We start from the raw sequence: 20,959 nt of genomic DNA on the forward strand, positions 1-20,959 counted from the left end.
ACTCCTTGGAAGGAAGGTTATGGCCAACCTAGATAGCATATTTAAAAGCAGAGACGTTACTTTGCCAACAAAGGTCCCTCTAGTCAAGGCTATGGTTTTTCCAGTGGTCATGTATGGATGTGAGAGTTGGACGGTGAAGAAAGCTGAGCTTCGAAAAATTGATGCTTTTGAACTGTTGTGTTGGAGAAGACTCTTGAGAGTCCCTTGGTCTGCAAGGAGATCCAATCAATCCATCCTAAAAGAGATCAATCCTGGGTTTTCATTGGAAAGTCTGATGTTGAAGCTGAAGCTCCAATACTTTGGCCACCTTATGCGAAGAGTTGACTCATTGGAAAAAACCCTAATGCTGGGTAGGACTGGGGGCGGGAGGAGAAGGGGACAACAGAGGATGAGATGGTTGGATGGCATCACCGACTCAATGGACATGGGTTTGGGTGGACTCCGGGAGTTGGTGATGGACAGGGAGGCCTGGCGTGCTGCAATTCATGGGGTCGCAAAGAGTCAGACACGACTGAGCGACTGAACTGAACTGAACTGAACTGAATATACTATTTAATCATGACTGTTGACAGTTTTAGTTGCTAAAGATTTAAGTCAAAATAATATTCCAGCAACATCAGTTAAGGGAGAGAGGTTTTTATAAAGACTTCTGTATTGTTACATTTCATGAAAATAAAAGCATTTAAGAAGAGTATATGCTAATTTCACCATGACTGTGCATTTGTGCATACACACATCCACATAAATTTATCCACATATATTCATACTGAGTATGTGTGCTATTCTGTGCTTGAATATTTGAATAAATATACCTATCAGGTCTCTATGCATTATTCAAAACTCAGGTCAAGTGTTCATATCCTCTGTACTTTTTTTTCCTGAAGCTCATATTAGAACAGATCATTCACATAGGTTATTGGTTATAATGCTTAATTCACTTAATTTGCATTATGAGCATGCACACACACACACACTCACTACATTTTGTCTCCTTGAGAGCAATACTAAGTACTCTTCATCTTTAAATTCTTAAAGACAGCACAGTACCTTCCTTGCCTGCAGGTGTTTTTTTTTTTTTTTAAGGAATCCATATGAAATTCAAATAAATTGCTATTTCTTCTTATTAATCCCTTTAAAAGGGTATGTTCTTCACTAGAACCAAGTTATCTTTTGTTTGATATGCACAGTTTTCATAGTACATATGAAAGTGAAAGTCGCTCAGTCATGTCCAACTCTTTGTGACCCCATGGACTATACTGTCCGTGGAATTTTCCAGGCCAGAACACTGTAGTGGTTAGCCTTTCCCTTCTCCAGGGGATCTTCCAAACCAAGGGATAGAACCCAGGTATCCCACAAATGAGTGTTTTGTGGAACAGTGTGATGGGCATGTGCCCAAACTGGCCTATTATCAACCTAAGACCAAGAGAGAGAATCGCTCAATTGGATAATCTGCTCTAAAATTAAAAAGTGGTTAGGCTTTCTTTGGGTAGTGGGACCATCTAGTGGGAAGGAAGGGCAACAATTCTGACTCACTGAACACCAGGGATCCCTGCTATGGTGAGGCTTTATAGTCTACAGCAACAGTGCACATGAGTACTTATTGTCGTCCGACTCTTTGCAACCCCCCATGGACTGTAGCCTGACAGGCTCCTCTGTCCATGAAATTTTTCAGGCAAGAACGCAGTGCCTGAAAGAGTAGACTGTTTAACTATTACTTTCTCCAGGGGATCTTCCTCACCCAGGGATCGTACTCAGATCTCTTGCTCTGCAGGTGGATCCTTTACCGTCTGAGCTACCAGGTACGCCCCCAACCAGCAGGAAACAGACTGAAGCTTCTGTTTTGAAGCTGCATTTAACAGGACAGCCACACTCTTACCTCACTGCCTCTTATTACATCACTTGGCCTTGGACAAAGAAAGATAAAACACAGTCTGTAACCATGAAGACCTCAAAGTCTATTGGAAAGCAGATCTATAACAACAGATTGTGTCAAGTTATGATATAGATTAAAATAGAGTCCTTTGAGAACTGAGAAATGGCAACACACTAATGCAACCAAATAAATAAATATCCCAATATTAGAAGAAATCCCAGGAAGCTTAGGAATCCACCTAAAAAAGAATTTAAAATTTAAAACTAAATTATGGAATGATTTTAACAAAAGCATCATGATTTGATCCCCATGATTAGAATAAAAGCCAATTGCTTTCGAGAGGCTACTTCGTATATTATCAGTTTTAAATCCAACCATGGATAGTATTTAACATGAAAATGACCCTAGGTTTATTAAAACAGCACAATTAAGTTTGTAGTTAGGAGTGAGCGAGGACAGACTGTGTTAAGCAAACCTCAGTATTCTTTTCCTTACAAGCCTACCTCCTCCCCAGGGCCAAACAATATATCTCCTAAGAACCACTTTGGCGGTGGTTGGAAGATATATTTACATTATGCAAATTTTACAGGCAAACACACACACACACACACACACACACACAGTGAGATAAAAATGGGAGAGAAGCCCATAAAAGGAAAATCAAGTCAAAAATATTTTGATAAATCAGCTCCTATGCATATATGTTCATTTTGTAAATTCTCCCATAATTTCATACAGAAGACTAATTTTATCTTGTCAAAAAGTCTTTAAATGTATGTAAACTTCCCAGAAGCATGGATTCTGTTATAGCTTAACATAATGTCAAAAATCTGTTTAATAAGAAAATGCTGTGTATGGCAGAAGACTCAAATACTTACTTTACAAGGATTTTTTTAAATGTTCTACAAACATTTATGTACTTCAGAATAAACACAAGACCTTTATCAAACTTTTGCATTTCATACTGAACATTTTGTTTATACACAAAGCTGAGAGAAGTATCAAAGTTGTCTATTTAAAATTTATAAATGTGTAATCTGCAACTAGTCACAGAGAACCAGATTATATTCAGACAAGCTACTGACACATTAGCAAACATCACACTATAAAAAATCAATATATGGTGGTAAAAGCTCTTTATAATTAAAATATATTTTACTAAATAAATGATAAATGCATAACAGTTAGCTTTTTGTACTGGTACTTTCATAAATTAAAAAACATTATTTTTATTGCTATCCAATATATGTAGCTGACCACATAAAAAGTGGTAAAACCTGGGAAATATTCGTTTATTATAAAATTTCCAGTGGCTTGTTAATTTATTATTTTGACTATAAACTGTACTTTATCTCAGTTCAATACTGCCAGCTTCAAAATAAATCAGAATAAGAAGAGTAAACTTGTGGAAAAATCAAGAAATCTAAAACATTAATCACAATGTTGTTAATTACACTTGCTGGAAACATACAAGTGAGTCACTTCTGCATAAAATTTATAACTGATGAGTATCACACCACTGCTTAAAAATTGTGTATAACTCAAATGCTACCTATACTACAGCATATAAAAAGCTTTAGATCTACTAAGCTTTCATGCTGATCCATCAGCTTAGAAAATGTTTGTAAAATTTTTTAAAATGCAGTGTAAACATTTCAGCCCTGAACCTTCTTTCTATGCCTTTGAACCTTCTCTTTCATGTGCAATACGTGAAGGTCCACTGAGAATAGCTGCTGAAAGCCCCAAAGATTGGTAAAACAGAATTTCTGACTCAGGAAATAAAGATCAGCTGAATAGGATTCCCATATGGCAATCCAGATCAATGGAAAAGCAAGCCCAGAAATTTACAGTATCTATCCTACACAATACAACATGAAGGTTGTATTTCATTGCTGGTAACAAAACTCCCGGTGGCCAAGGACAAAAAAAAAAGGAGATACAAAAATTGTAAATCCAGTAATGAGAAACTACACTTTATTTTGACATTTTGCTTTAAGTGGAATTAAAAACACTGTCTTTATTTAGCGTCACTGATATGGTAAACAATTCCTGCAACCAAACTATTGCATTCTGCTGAAACAACTAAAGCAGTAATGAGACATGGATTAGTATCTAGTGAAAATCCTTACACGTTTCCAGCAACTATCATCTTAGATGGTGATGATTTCATATGCTGTATGCCAAGAAAAATAATGATTTACTTCGCTTGTGAAGAAAAACTCAGAATACACCTATTAATAATTTATAAACAAATTATAAAATCCGGAACAGTTTATTACAATACTCTTAAATTCTGATGTACTGAATAATCTATGTGGAACAAGAATTACCTCAACAGTACTGCTAGTGGGTGGCACTCCAGTTGATACTTCAGTTCCTTAAGTAGCATGCACTACCTCATAAGGCAATCCTTTCCCTTTTTGGACATGCTTTTATTCTTGGCATATCTGGAACTGAGTAATTTGCATCTGTTTGGTCCTATTCTGACTACTGTGCTACATACATTCCTTGTTCTACCTAACTAAATATTGTGCACCATCGGCTCACCCCAAGTCTCTTTAACTCTGCACTAAACAACCCAGTTCCTTGCTCCAGTCTTCCTACAACATTGTTTCCAATTCTTTGAAACTATGTTTATCTCCAGACACAACTTCAGTTTTAATTAAAGAGTGATATTCAAAATTTAATACAGTACTACAGATAGGTTTACCCATTTCACAACATTCTCTGTATCTCATCTAGCCACCATGTTTTTGTGGGTTTGCATTAGATTTCTACAGTAAAGACCCATATATTCACTGACCACCAGATCTCTTCTCTCGGATTTCTCAAACTCAGAATGTCCAAAATTGAATTTATCTTCCCCCTGGCCCTTCACTTCTCCACTTCATCACACTCCAAATACACATCACCTCCTAATTTTCCTACGTAGTACCAGTGTCTAGGCTAGAAATAGATAATCTATGAGCATTCAATCCACCTCCTTCACCTTGTATCACCCAATTCTATCAAATCTACCATTCAATTAGAGAGTCTGGGCTCTAAGACAAACTGCTGGATTCTAAATCATTGCTCTGCCCTAAGCAGTTGTGTGGCCTTAACAAGTAACTAAGCCTCTGTGATTCAGTTTCCCCATTTAAAAAATGTTAATAAGATAATTTGCCTCATAAGGCTGCCGTAAGGACTAAATTAAATCATACACCCAACGTGCTTGGTAAAGTGATCAGTCTATAGCCCATAATGCACAGCAAATATTAGTTGCTATTATAATCATTGTCACTGCCTTACTATCTCTCACATCTATCATTCTCATCATCGCTTATTATTTAGTTCAGGTCCTTTACTGTTTTTCATCTACATTATTGTTGCAGCTTCAAACTGTTGTCTCTGCTTCCCTTCTTGCCATATTCTTTTTTATATAACTTTGATTATGCCATCTCCTAGTTCCAAACGTTTTGATGGTTTACTATCACTCTTAGGTTAAAGGCAAAATATTGAATGCGATATACTAAACCATAGGTAAGATGGTCTAGTGGTTTTTCCTACTTTCTTCAATTTAAGTCTGAATTTGGCAATAAGGAGTTCATGATCTGAGCCACAGTCAGCTCCTGGTCTTATTTTTGCTGACTGTATAGAGCTTCTCCATCTTTGGCTGCAAAGAATATAATCCATCTGATTTCGGTGTTGGCCATCTGGTGATGTCCATGTGCAGAGTCTACTCTCGTGTTGTTGGATGAGGGTGTTTGCTATTACCAGCGCGTTCTCTTGGTAAAACTCTATTAGCCTTTGCCCTGCTTCATTCCGTACTCCAAGGCCAAATTTGCCTGCTATGCCAGGTGTTTCCTGACTTCCTACTTTCGCATTCCAGTCCCCTATAATGATAAAGGACATCTCTTTTGGGTGATAGTTCTAAAATTTCTTGTAGGTCTTCATAGAACCGTTCAAATTCAGCTTCTTCAGCATTACTGGTAGGGGCATAGACTTGGATTACTGTGATATTGAATGGTTTGCCTTGGAAACGAACAGAGATCATTCTGTCGTTTTTGAGATTGCATTCAAGTACTTCATTTCAGACTCTTTTGTTGACCATGGTGGCTACTCCATTTCTTCTAAGGGATTCCTGCCCACAGTAGTAGATATAATGGTCATCTGAGTTAAATTCACCCATTTCAGTCCATCTTAGTTCGCTGACTCCTAGAATGTCGACATTCACTCTTGCCATCTCCCGTTTGATCACTTCCAATTTGCCTTGATTCATGGACCTAACATTCCAGGTTCATATGCAATATTGATCTTTACAGCATCGGACTTTGCTTCTATCACCAGTCACATCCACAGCTGGGTATTCTTTTTGCTTTGGCTCCATCCCATCATTTTTTCTGGAGTTATTTCTCCACTGATCTCCAGTAGCATAATGGGCATGTACTGATCTGGGGAGTTCCTCTTTCAGTGTCCTATCTTTTTGCCTTTTCATATGGTTCATGGGGTTCTCAAGACAAGAATACTGAAGTGGTTTGCCATGCCCTTCTCCAGTGGACCACATACTGTCAGACCTCTCCACCATGACCCGTCCATCTTGGGTGGCCGCACACGGCATGGCTTAATTTCATTGAGTTAGACAACGCTGTGGTTGGCACAACTGCACTCATCTCACACGCTAATAAAGTAATGCTTAAAATTCTCCAAGCCAGGCTTCAGCAAAACGTGAACCGTGAACTTCCAGACGTTCAAGCTGGTTTTAGAAAAGGCAGAGGAACCAGAGATCAAATTGCCAATATCCGCTGTATCATCGAAAAAGCAAGAGAGTTCCAGAAAAACATCTATTTCTGCTTTATTGACTATGCCAAAGCCTTTGACTGTGTGGATCACAATAAACTGTGGAAAATTCTGAAAGAGATGGGAATACCAGACCATCTGACCTGTCTCTTGAGAAACCTGTATGCAGGTCAGGAAGCAACAGTTAGAACTGGATATGGAACAACAGACTGGTTCCAAATAGGAAAAGGAGTATGTCAAGGCTGTATATTGTCACCCTGCTTATTTAACTTATATGCAGAGTACATCATGAGAAACACTGGGCTGGAAGAAATACAAGCTGGAATCAAGATTATCGGGAGAAATATCAATAACCTCAGATATGCAGATGACACCACCCTTAAGGCAAAAAGCGAAGAAGAACTAAAGAGTCTCTTGATGAAAGTGAACGAGGAGAGTGAAAATGTTGGCTTAAAGCTCAACATTCAGAAAACTAAGATCATGGCATCTGGTCCCATCACTTCATGGGAAATAGATGGGGAAACAGTGGAAACAGTGTCAGACTTTATTTTGGGGGGCTCCAAAATCACTGCACATGGTGATTGCAGTAATGAAATTAAAGGACGCTTACTCCTTGGAAGGAAAGTTATGACCAACCTAGATAGCATATTTAAAAGCAGAGACATTACTTTGCCAACAAAAGTCTGTCTAGTCAAGACTATGGTTTTTCCAGTAGTCATGAAAGGATGTGAGAGTTGGACGGTGAAGAAAGCTGAGCACCAAAGAATTGATGCTTTTGAACTGTGGTGTTGCAGAAGACTCTTGAGAGTTCCTAGGACTGCAAGGAGATCCAACCAGTCCATCCTAAAGGAGAGCAGTCCTGGGTGTTCATTGGAAGGACTGATGTTGAAGCTGAAACTCCAATACTTTGGCCACCTCAAGCGAAGAGTTGACTCATTGGGAAAGACCCTGATGCTGGGAAGGATTGGAGGCAGGAGGAAAAGGGGACAACAGAGGATGAGATGGTTGGATGGCATCACCGACTCGATGGACATGGGTTTGGGTAGACTCCGGGAGTTGGTGATGGACAGGGAGGCCTGGCGTGCGGCAATTCACGGGGTCGAAAGAGTTGGACATGACTGAGTGACTGAACTGAACTGAGGTAAGACGGTAAATTTCTCTAGCCACATTTATCAGCTCTGTTATCTTAGCACATGATACTTGAGTCACAGTGATTTATCACCTTTGTTTTCTAGCATGTGATGTCTGAGCCACATCTGATAAACTTTAATTCGCTCACAATCAGAGATTCTCAATCTTTTATTTATTTATTTTTTTGGTGTGTTATTAAAAGTGGCCAAAATACTCGTATTCTGCTCCTCACCCACCTAATCATCCCATCTTGTGAATGCTTATCTTCCAAAAGAAAAGGACTAAACAATAGGAGATGTCACTATACAGGAATGTTTTCATGGGTGGTCTACATGTCTGCTTTAGCAAGAATGATAATTTTTAGTTGCTAAGTCATGTCCAACTCTTCTGTGGCCTCATGGACTGTAGCCCACCAGGCTCCCCTGTCCATGGGATTTCCCAGGCAAGAATGCTGGAGTGGGTCACCATTTCCTTCTCCAGGGGATCTTCCTGACTCAGGAATCAAACTTGTGTCTGCTGCACTGGCAGGTGAATTCTTTACCACTGAGCCACCAGGCAAATCCAACAAGAATGATACAGACTGGTTTTATTCAAAGTATGGTTGAAAAATCAGCAGCATCAACATCACCTGGGAGCTTGTCAAAACTTAATTATCAGACCCCACACCAATGTAATGAATTAGAATTTCTGCGGAAAGGGCCCAGGGATCTCTTTTGTAACAAGCCCTCAGATTCCTTCTCATGCCAACATTTGAGAAGCTCTGATGAAAATCACGCATGGTTTGTTTTTCACTCATGGTTTACCAACAATAAGACATGCAAGAGCTAAAAACTACTACTGATACAAGTATGAATTAACACTGAAGGATACAATCCTGAAAAATTAAGTTGATGAATCTATACTAATCATTTATAATTCATACACAAAACAGCAGCAAACACCATGGCCAATTTAAGAGAGCCCAGCTGGTATACTGATAAAACATTCTTCAAGAAAATACTGGTAATTCCAGCCACCTGTTTGTTGAGCATGAGCAGTTGGAGCTTTACAACTTATCAAGTATTTCATTGCACTTCGATTTCTGACAAAATACTAATATCTTGAGGCAGACTCTAGTAATGAGTTGCATTTTGGCAATGTTATATACATTTCAGTAAGCTTTAATATCCAACTTAGACTACTAGTAAGTATGGGCTACAGTCCATGGGGTCGCAAAGAGTCGGTCATGACTGAATGACTAAGCATAACACAAGTAGTCCTTAATTGTTCATCGAAGTAAAAACCTATGCAAATTTTTTCACTCATGAGAATGGAAGAATGGATTTGCATTTGGGGATTAATTTAATTCTAAAATGGACGGTCCTTGCCAATCAGGAGATGACCAACTACTTTGTCAATTATTGCTTGAAAGAACCAGAAAAGCCTTCATTTTCAACACTGGTACATGAAACAATCTGCCTGTAACAATTCAGATTTTTCTTCTGGGGAAGCCTCTCCTCTCCCCACTCACCCATTCTGTGGCAGCAGTCCCTTCTCTGTCTACCTCTAACATGCTGTGCCAACCTCTGTAACTGTACTTACTGTGTAGTGAAAAATTTGTTAATTTTTGTGCCTGTCAAGATCTTCTCAAAGCTTGATTCTGCCTAGGTAAAGACAGGAGTAGTCAAAAAAATTCTTAGCTGATATATAACCAGTCATTTACTATACCTGTCTATTCTTAGCTTCCCCACATACATTTTATATCTTCAGTCATTCTGAAAACCATTAATTTTTCCCATTTTTAAAATCATGCTTTAATGATGACAAATTTCACACAGAATAAGAAATTATGCATAAGGGCAGTATGAGGGGCATAAATTCTCTATTAATTCATTCATAATCTGGAATGAGAGCAGTTTCTATTAAAACTTCACATTCTTTTTTGCCGTTCTTATTCATAAATGTTACAAAACATTCAACCACTGTGAACCCAAGAAACAGCAGGTGGGAATACGGTAAAGGCTATGGTAGAAACACAACAAGAGTGGGAATTAAAAGATCCAGGTACTAACCTCAGCTTGATTAATAAACACGAGACCCCGATGCTGGCAAAGATTGAAGGCAAAAGGAGAAGTGGTAACAGAGGATGAGATGGTTAGATAGCATCACCGACTCAATGGACATAAATCAGAGCAAACTCTGGGATACAGTGCAGGACTGAGGAGCCTGGTGTGCTGCAGCCCATTGGGTTGCAAAGAGTTGAACCTAACTTAGCAACTGAAGAACAGCAACAAGAAACTATCCTAATTTATCAAGACCTCAGATTCTCTAATTCTAAAATACAAATTTAAAGTAATCCATGGGATATAATGAAAGCACTTGTTCCAGAGGTGGCTATAAAGATCAAAAAAGTAATGCAAATAATATATATTGTAAACATTCCTAACAGTATTCACTATTATAATCATGTAACAACAAATAAGGGACTATAGGGTTATGCAAAACAGAATCACTTGTTAAATCAAAGTAAAAATTTTCTCTTGAAACATCAAAATCATTTTCAACTGCCAGGTTTATACAGTTATTTAAACACAGGCGCTTACAAAAGATTCTGCAATCAACTCTGAATACTTGTCATGTAAAAAAAAAAAAGAAACACAAACTGGGATGGGAGAGGGGAGGTGTTATCCCAGCTTCACAGGGATAGTCCCCAAAGGATAATCTTAGATTGAGACATAGGAAGGCATAAGTGCCCTTGAAGGAGGCAAGATAAAATGTTAAAAGCTTGAGAAGGAGGTAATTCTCTTGTGAAGACAACCCCTCTCCAAATCCTCCTCACATTCCATCAAATCACTCTTCTTTCACACGAATTTTTAACCATAATTACCCTATGCATTTAAAATTTAATCTCATATACCTTACTATTTTTTTTTTTTTTTTACTGTATACTGTATTTTCTTACCCAACTTTCAGCTTCTATTCTTTGTGTCACATTTTTATTTGACTACCTCTTACCCCTAATTTCTGGAGTTCTAATACTAATCTTTTTCCCCCTATTGCTCTCATTTACAGCTATAACTTTAAATATCTTGAGAGCTACCATTTTAAATGTCTTAGATGTTTTCAAATTTTTACTTTGACCTGATTTTAATTATATTCTAGTCCTCTTAAATATTTTTCCCTTTGTCATTTTTGCATTCAATTTATTTATTTTTTATGATACCTGTTTTTAGGGCCAGCAAAATGTTAAGTCCAGAAAAGAGCCTAAAGAAAGTCCTTATAAGGTATGGCAGTTCTTATAAGGTATAAGTTCTTATAAGGTTCTTAGAAGGTATGACAGCTTCTTTTTTGCAACTTCTTCTGCCACTCCAATTCCCCAAAAGATTCACTGGCCTAGTCCTAGATGGCTCTCCAAAAGACCTTTAGCTCCCATGGGACAAAGCCCACTAATCACTCCCCTCAGGGCCACAAGGCTCACTCGGCAAATGGCATCTGGATTTGCTCCAGTGATGTCGTTAGTTAACTTTTCACGTTATCCAGGCTTTATACAAGCTATTCTGTGTATTTTAAAATTCATAACTCCAAAATATGTAACAAATAGTATTTGGGTCATTATGAACTAAAAGACATGAGGAGCCATTACAACCAGAGGGATAATATGAAAATAAGTGTTTGGTTGCTATGTTACAGAACCTACTAGAGAGGTATAAAAGTGTCTGTGGAGAATGCCATCATTCCTCCAATAAATATACATTAAGCAAATACCCTGTGCCTATACTCTGGAAGACATTGATATAGCAAGGAAAAAGGGAGAATAAGAAAATCCCTATATCAGAAATATGGACAGTTAATACATATTTCAAAAGACTATATTGCACTAGCCAAGCAAGAGCTGAGAGTGTCTTAGACAATGACAGTGGTTCTGGACATAAAGAAAAGCAGATTCAATTAGGCTATACTTAGGTAGTCAAAGGGACACAGTAATTATTGATTCAAAACAAAACAGCCCTATAAGTTATGTTCTTTTTCTGTTTCACACAACGTTTATAAATTTTCATTTGCTTGAAGTAGAGAGCTCATTTATTATCTTTATTTCAGTTTTTCCAGGATTTCAGTTTTTCTCTTTGGTTACTGTTTTCAATCTCTGATTCTCTAATGTGAGTAAAAACTTTAGAATAATACAACTTCAATATTTTCAGGCCATCAGGCTCTCAAGTCCACCAGCCATCACTATTAGGTTCATTCTAAGAGCTGAACATCAATAACTATAAGACATTGTGGGACTAGAAATAACACAATTAAACCTTCTGGAAGGAAAGCAATGCTTTATATTCCAAGTAAGAAACTCAAAGAAGAAAGATTTTCCAGGAAGAGATGTATAGTACACGGTTGAAAGCATTCAAATCTGTAGCACAATGAGAAATTAGGGATTAAACACATAAATGTGGAGTTGTTGTGTCAAAGGGTTTAACTGACGTTGTGGAAATGAATAAAGTCAAATAGGAAACTGTGTAATAATAAAGTTTTTAAAAGAGTTTCTAAAGTTTTTTAGTCTTTCTCATAATGAAGCTCACAGAGTTGTGCTTTGAAGATATATCTTGGAGCTTTACAGAAATACACAAAAGATCCCTTCAGAAAATCTATTGCTGGAATGTGGTCAAGGACATAGCCCTGTATATATCACTCATTACTCTCTCCTGTTAAGGCCTGACATGAGAAATCTCTTATAGAATTTAGTCCAAGGAATGGCATTCCCTTTCCTGAAGAATGCTATTCTTCCTTCTTTTTCAAAATAGATGCTCTAAAACTAACTGCATTCCACTTTAACTACTAGGAACCTCAGAAGCAAATTAGGAGCTTAACTCCAGGTCTCCTTGTCTACTTTCGGTAGACATCTGCCATTATTTTCACTTTCTGTACTGCATCCTGTAGCTGCATGAATTCCTATATTCGTTTATCAATTGTTGCATAGCAAACAACTCCCAAGCTCAGCAATTTAAAACAACAGCTTATTTCTGATAAGCCTGTGAGTAATGTGTGTGGTTCTTATAAGGACCTAGAATAGGCTCACTTTGCAGCTGCATTCATCTGGTAGGTTAGCTCTGGCAGAGTTCCCTCGGGCCCAGTATGCCTTGAACAGGCTAGATGTCTCCATCTGGCCTTTCATCTTCGGGAGGCTAGAACAGGCTTCTTCACATGGTGACAGTGGCGTTCCAAGCAGGCCAGCACTTATCATCTGTCTACTTGCATCATATGTGCTTACGTCCCACTGGCCAAAGTGAGTCAGTCACATATATAAGCCAGAGTCACTGTGTATGTGACTCACTGCAGACGATTAATGTGGTCTTCCTAATAGGGCTATTATTAATACTTACTTCTCTTGCAAGCCTCCTAATATTTGAATGTTATTCTTTAACCAAGTTTATTTCCTATCTGCTCCATATCTTATCTTTTTAAGAGCTAAAATATTCCTTATGGATGTTCTAAGCTCATACTAGTCCAACATATCAGTGAATGAATGCTTATGTAGGATTCAAAAGTATTTTAAAATTTAAAATGTACCATATGCCACAGCAAATGCTCACTCCCAAATTCTTAAAGATCTCATAAAAGGAATAAAAATTCCTTTCAATTTAAGTTGCAAAAGCCTTTACAAACATTAGTGCCAATCAGTTCCCTCACCATGAAGAAACGCCTCGGTTCCACTGGTGATGTTCCACACTCAAGCTCTTGAGGCACTCTGTACCTGTAATCAATAGCAAATGTATTATCATAAATTATCCAAAACGCCTGAAATCTTAAAGTCAGAAAAAGAACCATTATCTACATGAAGTACTTCTATACTAACTACTCTAATTAGCAAGCCAAGAAGATGCTGAAAAAATATAAAAATGTTAATCTGAAGAACAGTAAATAATATGAACAAAATGCCAAAAAATCACCAAAGAATAGGTGTAAAGATGAAAGAAATTCATTAAACTTGTTTCATCTTACAAGTATTTTTAAGATACCTTACATAACTTTAAAGATAAGTTGCTGCTGCTGCTGCTGCTAAGTCACTTCAGTCGTGTCCAACTCTTTGCGACCCCACAGAAGGCAGCCCACCAGGCTCCCCCGTTCCTGGGATTCGAACACTGGAGTGGGTTGCCATTTCCTTCTCCAATGCACAAAAGTGAAAAGTGAAAGTGAAGTCGCTCAGTTGTGTCCGATTCTTCGCGACCCCATGGACTGCAGCCTACCAGGTTCCTCCATCCATGGGATTTTCCAGGCAAGAGTACTGGAGTGGGCTGCCATTGCCTTCTCCGAAAGATAAGGTGAACAGGCATTAAAAAATTAAACTATTAAAGACATGACTATACTTCTCATGACTAGTTTTAATATGTACTTTTGTATCCCACTGGCTTTTTTTAAAACACCAATTTCAAATTCAAGATTGGAAGTTTTTGTGAAAATGAATGTGCTTTGGAAAAAGATGCGTGTGTATGTGACTTGAAGGGTAACTAAACTGGTATCAGGTAAAGTGGGTCTTTTTGGACTGCCAAGGTCTGCACTATGACTGGGGTACACATAACTAAAAAAAACGTCAAAACAGCCCTTCTGGCTGCAATTATGATGCCAAACAAGATGCTGTTCTGTGAATAGGTGGCAAAATGCTTCAGAGATTTTTCCACCAGGGGAGACAAAATGTGGAATTTTACTGATGCACAGTAGACTTTTTTTGTTGTTGTTAAATTAGGCCAACAGCAGAGTTATTTTTAGATTAGTTACTTCACTTTCTCTTCTTAATGGGCTGGTATACAAAATAGGACAGAAAATGCACCATATGCCGCAGCAAATGCTCAAATCCTAAATTCTTAAAGATCTCACGAAAATAAAAGATATCTCTATCTTAAAATATGAGACTTCCATTCAGATGCGGTTAAGACTATAACTAATCTGACAGATATTTATCAGTTAACAAGAAATAAATTATATATCTTTACTTCAAAAACTAATATTTTGGAGGCTTTTTTCCCCTTTCATTTTTTAGTAAAATAAATAAGCTGTAAGGATAGAGGTAAAGTGTGAATGAATGCACTGACTTAGATTTATGATTAAAAGTTAACATTTAAATCATAGAGCATTTTCAAATCCTACAGTGACTAACATAGCTCTCAATTTCCTCAAGTTACAAAATTTAGATGACTCATCGACTTGCTCTTTCATAAATTCAACCTAAAGTCTCTTCAGGAAGGCTTAATTTTATAGAAAGATAAACTTTTAAAACTTACTCTTTGGAAGCGTGCTTGTTGCTTGGGCTGTAACACTGACCAAAGAGGACTCAGGCCCTACCTGTCCCTGGCTCTGTGGTCTGCTGGAAGCAAACACTGCTAACTGCCTTCAGCAGAGGGACCACTTCTGAACATCCACTGCCCACCAGACTGTACAAGACACTTAGCCTGAAACATTGATTAACCCCACAACAACCAGATGAAGCAGGACCCTCACTGTTCCCCAAATTTACAAACAAGGACCACAAATCCCAAAGGTTAAATATTTTTTCTAATATGCTAGTAGGGTCAACCAAAAGCAAGGAAATAAACATGACTGTAATACTGTAAAAAAAACAAAAAAGAAATATATTCTTTGTATTTCAACATAATGGCATTCTCATTTTATGATTGTAACCATGCTCCACAAAACTATAGTATTGTTTTGATTTATACTACTGTTATAAATTACAAAGATGACACAGAATGCATAACATTAAAAACATATAAATGTACATAACATATAATATTAGTAGAAGTTAACTGCTTTAAAAAGAAATTCTCCCCACTTTTATTAATGAAATATATAATTCAAACTATATTATGAAATTTAAAAAAATAAATAGATTAATAAAGTCAACAAACATCTTTAATACAGCAAAACAATTCATCATGTTCTCTGAAATGCCCTGATTTTATTAAAGTAACAAACCTGCAAGACAACAAACTGGTGTCTAACCCACTACACACAGTTTACAATTAAGATGAGAAAATAAAGTTCTTATCCCCTTTAAAAAAAGTAAAATATCTAATGTCTTAATATTATTTTATTAAGATATAGTCTTGTGAGTTCATCATATGTTAAATGTACAGTTTATGTTTTTCCCTAAAAATAGGGCAGACGAATACTGCTATAGTTCACCATTTTAAGTAATCTAGCTTTGAAAAGATTAAATGTAGAAATTAAATGAAACATCTTTAAACCAATACTAATTTTAGGCATAAACATTAATTGCTAAATAACACTGCTATGCTGATAAGTTGGAATTTTCCATCAAAACTATTTTCACATATAACTTCAAGAGATAAAATGTATGACAAAAAAACTAGGAAACCTAAAGAATATCATGATTGCTTTAAATGTTATTAAACCAACAGTACTAATGAACTCCATGTATAAAGGCTTACCTTGCACGTGCATGCTAAGTGGCTTCAGTCATGTACAACTCTTTGTGACCCTATGGACCATAGCTGATGCATACACAATTTTTACAGTTAAAAATACACTTAAGATAATTGGCATTTTGATATAATCCTAAACACCTTAATTCTGAGATATAACCTCTAAGAATAATCAGGTCTAATAGCAAGAAAAAAAATACTAGGCTGAACACAAGAAAAAGTATTCTAAAAACTTTAAAGAAATCATAATACCTTGCCAATAAAAGTGTTAACAAAAGCAATAAACTGAATAACTAAAAATGTCAAAGGCTGCTTTTAGAGATGAACAGACTTTGATTGGGAAAGAGGAACAGAGAGGTCTATATGCATTCAAACTTCATCATACTTTGTGGCAGACACTGGTCTTGATCCTAAAATGAAATTCCATGTCTAAATTACTGTTAAGCAATTTTTATATAGCCAGGTCAATTAATTTTAAAGAGATCAACCCTGAAAATAAGAAACAAGAAAGAGGCAAAGTCCTCTAAATAAAATTATAATGCTAGACTTTTATTGAACATTAAACCTGGTTCATACCCTTTTTTTTCCATCAAGTGAATAATCAACTTGGGGGGAAAAAAACAAACTTTAAAGAAGTAGCAAAATGTCCTGACATTCTTATCAGTTGATGTGACTATATCTAAGCACTTTATTTTTTATCTTTCTCTGGTTGCTAAATTCACATTTAAATTACTTAAGACTAATTTCACCATATATTTACTTTAGAATTTTACTAAAGTTGAGCTCTAAGAAAGTACAATGAAAGCCCAATCCTTTATAATTTATGAATAGATTATTTCTAGGGCTGGACTAGATCTTGAAAACTGTATTACAGAACTTGTGCATTGGTTTCTATTCATCCATTATTTCCACTTGAAATGAGGCCCCTCCCATAACACAATATTGTTAGAATAGTTACCAAGCACACACAGTAACCACTTTCTGAGCATGTGCTTTTTATTAGGGGATCACTAACATATGCTCTCCCAACATCCACAAGCTAAAGAATATGTACCACTTGCCAAACCTTTCTTCCACTGAGCACATATCTACTCAGTAAATTATTTCCAGACGAATGGGAAAGGGAATTATGTTTCTTTGACTAAATTATCTAATGATGTTCCTAGAACTGAAAGAGAGGGAAGAGACATATGTGTGAAACATCTTCAAAATATTCTTCCTAGTTGTTCCTCAGTGCCTGAAACGTGTAAGGAAAAGTCCAATGTTTCCAATCTCATTTCCTCAGTGTGCACATGTAAAACGGTGGTCAATGGAGGACACAGGACAGTGTATTACAAGATACAGCGGTACTTTTGAAGAGTTCATATCACAGAATACCACGGACTGGGCCATAAAAGAAGTTTCCAATCCCAATAGAAACTAGTAATTAATTAGCTTTATTATAAAAATAGAAAATTACTTCATTTCAGAACCAGAAAAACTGACTTCCTAAAAAAAGTCAAGAGTAAAATTTTCAGCTTAAGCTACAGGCTCAGTAAGAAGTTCACAGAACAAAAGAGTAGCAACCCAATAAAAGTACCTAAAATACCAAATTAAATGACATGGAGATCACGGCATCCAAATTCCTTACTGAAATGCAAGAAAAATACTAACAGGGGAGTCAGACTGATACCCAGAAATGAGAAATCTTTTAAACTTATTATATAAGACTGTTGATAAAACATACTGCTCCAGAAAATAAGAATTCATTGCAATGATGAATTTATTAATTTAAAAATATCAATTTTAAAGCCAAGCAATATGGTATAAGACTTTGAATGAATATGGAAAAGAAAATACTGCAAAACTGAGACAATCTTAAATTGGGGCAGCATCTAGTTTTGCCACATCTAATAGCTTCAGAGAACTTCATGAATAAACAATTGTAGCTTCACTTGCAAATACCACAAACAAAATTCAAAATTAATTTTTAAGTTTAAGGTTTCAAGTTTCCAAGGATATACTGGTTCAGGCAGAGACAATATTTGACTTCTGAATACATCCACAAAATCAGATTTTTTTCTAAAGAATATTCCTGGATCAGCTCTTTGTAACTTAACTGCCTAACCAAAGAGGGCAAGAAATGAGGAACAGGATCTATTTGCTTCTGGTAAACTGCTTAGTTCCCTTTCTTCCAGATCCTCAGAATTCATGGAGTCTGGTATGAGGAATGTTCCCTTAGCTGAATGGGTGGCTCCATCCTAAACTCTGGCACTGTTTTTTAAGATGAAAATGAACAAAACCAAAGCCAATAAATGAAACAGCCCTGAAAGAAAAAAAAGGGAGGGCAGAGCTAGGAAAAAGCACAGTCCTGTGATCCATCGTTACCACTGAAGGGAAGGACATTTACTATCTGGAAGCTACCATATAGGAAACTGTGTGTGTGTGTGTGCGTGTGTGTGTGTGCGTGTGTGTGTGTGTGTGTTAGTCACTCAGTCATGTCCAACTCTTTGTGACCCCATGGATTTGTGTGTGTGTGTGTGTTAGTCACTCAGTCATGTCAAACTCTTTGTGACCCCATGGATTTGTGTGTGTCTGCGTGTGTGTGTGTGTGTGTGTGTGTGTTAGTCACTCAGTCATGTCCAACTCTTTGTGACCCCATGGATTTGTGTGTGTCTGTGTGTCTGTGTGTGTGTCTGTGTGTGTTAGTCACTCAGGCATGTCCGACTCTTTGTAACCCCGTGGACTCTAGCCCACCAGGCTCCTCTGTCCATGGTATTCTGCAGGCAAGAATACTACAATGGGTAGCCATTCCCTTCTCCAGGGGATCTTCCTGACCCAGGAATCAAACCGGGGTCTCCTACATTGCAGGCAGATTCTTCACCAACTGAGCCACCAGGGAAGACCATAGGAAACCTTACAAAAGTTATTTTTAACTCATACCAAAAAAAATACCCACTATGTAGAATTTTCATCCATATTTTACAGATAAGAAAATCAAGTTCAGAGATCAAATAACTTGACCCAGATCACACAGCCAGCATATGCCTTTGCCTCTCCATCTGCCTAATCCCAAGCTCTCTTCTTGCCATGATGTCAAGCCCACATCTCAGTTAACAAATATTTCTGCTGGGCTTCCGCTATGTGCACCCATGCTACAAAGAACTACAAAAAAAACAGGAGACATCACCTTTGCCCTCCAAGCATCACCTTTGCCCTCCAAGCATCACCTTTGCCCTTCAGAATGCCCAGTTCTGAAGACTCAGATGCCCAATCCATGAGACGCAGTGTGTTTTACAGAGAGGGAAGAACACTAGACTATGGGAAGGGAGATGACTCACTCTGGATTGTACCACTTACTAGCCACACAACCTTGAGTAAACAAGTATTTCTGTTATTTTCTCATCAGCAGAGAGCACAGACTATAACATCAGCCTTAATGATCTCATAGAATTAGTTCAAAGATCCAACTGATTAAAAAAACTATAGAATAGGAGAAAATATCTGCAAATGAAGCAACAGACAAGTGGTTAATTTCAAAAATACAGAAATACTTCAAACAGCTCAATACCAAGAAAACAAACAATCCAATCAAAAAATGAGCAGAAAACCTAAATAGATATTTTTCCAAAGAAGACATACAAATGACCAACAGGCATATGTAAAAATGCTCAACATCGCCAATTATTAGAGAAATTCAAGCCAAAACTACAACAAAGTATCGCCTCACACTGGTCAGAAAGGCCATTGTCAAAAACTCTACAAATAACAAATGCTGGAGACAGTGTGGAGAGAGGGAACCCTCCTACACTGTTGGGAATGTAAACTGGTGCAGCCACTATGGAAAACAGTGTGGAGGTTTCTTTAAAAACTAAAAATAGAACTCCATATGACCAGCAATCCCATTCCTGGGTATATATCTAGAGAAAACAATAATTAGAAAAGATATACTTATGGCCTACATACATGCACCCCAATGCATATAGCAGCACTACTCAAAACAGCCAAGACACAGAAGCAACCTAAATGTCCACTGACAAATGAATGGATAAAGAAGATACGGTTTACATACACACACACACACGCACACACATATATACACACACACGCACGCACACACACACACAATGGGATATTATTCATCCAATAAAAAAGAACTGAATAATGCTATTTGCAGCAACATGGATGGAACTAGAGACCATCATACAAAAGTGAAGTAAGACAGAGAAAGACACATATCACATGACACTGCTTATACATGGAATCTAAAAAAAAAATGATACAAATAAAGGTATTTACAAATCAGAAATAGATTCACAGACACAGAAAGTAAACTTATCGTTACCAAAGGGGAAAGGGGAAGATATAAATTAGGAGTTTGGGAGTAAAATATACACACTACTATATATGACACAGATAAGCAACTATGATTTACTGTATAGCACAGGGAATTGTATTCACTTATCTTATTATAACCTATAATGGAAAAGAACGTATAAAGAATATATATAAATACATATATAACTGAATCTCTTTGCTGTACACCTGAAACAAGCACAGTATTGTAAATCAACTATATTTCAATATATTTTTTAAAGAGGCTGATTAGCTACAAAATATATTAGAAATACAAAATACTAACACTGCTATTCAAAGGTCCATAGTCATTACAGGTCTTTGGATCACTTCAGTTCAGTTGCTCAGTTTGTCCGACTCTTTGCGACCTCATGGACCGCAGCACACCCGGCCTCCCTGTCCATCACCAACTCCCGGAGTTTACCCAAACTCA

General features: G+C 37.1%; 1 protein-coding gene across 7 annotated transcripts in view; it reads right to left on the reverse strand.

Annotated features, from left to right (window-relative positions):
* FOXP2 (forkhead box P2) overlaps nucleotides 1-20,959 on the reverse strand; it is a 1,512,938-nt gene that overhangs the window by 599,615 nt on the left and 892,364 nt on the right. For 5 of the 7 annotated variants that reach the window (XM_081537130.1, XM_081537128.1, XM_081537123.1 and 2 more), the window contains one exon: nucleotides 13,442-13,505. The exons of the other annotated variants lie outside the window; for them this stretch is intronic. The gene's annotated coding sequence lies outside the window, so the exon portion shown is untranslated. The remainder of the gene's footprint in view (nucleotides 1-13,441; nucleotides 13,506-20,959) is intronic. 7 annotated transcript variants of the gene reach the window in all.

Source organism: Giraffa tippelskirchi, chromosome 10 (genome assembly GCF_054371585.1).
Source record: "Giraffa tippelskirchi isolate mGirTip1 chromosome 10, T2T-mGirTip1v1.2.pri, whole genome shotgun sequence".
In the NCBI taxonomy this organism is placed as follows: domain Eukaryota; kingdom Metazoa; phylum Chordata; class Mammalia; order Artiodactyla; family Giraffidae; genus Giraffa; species Giraffa tippelskirchi.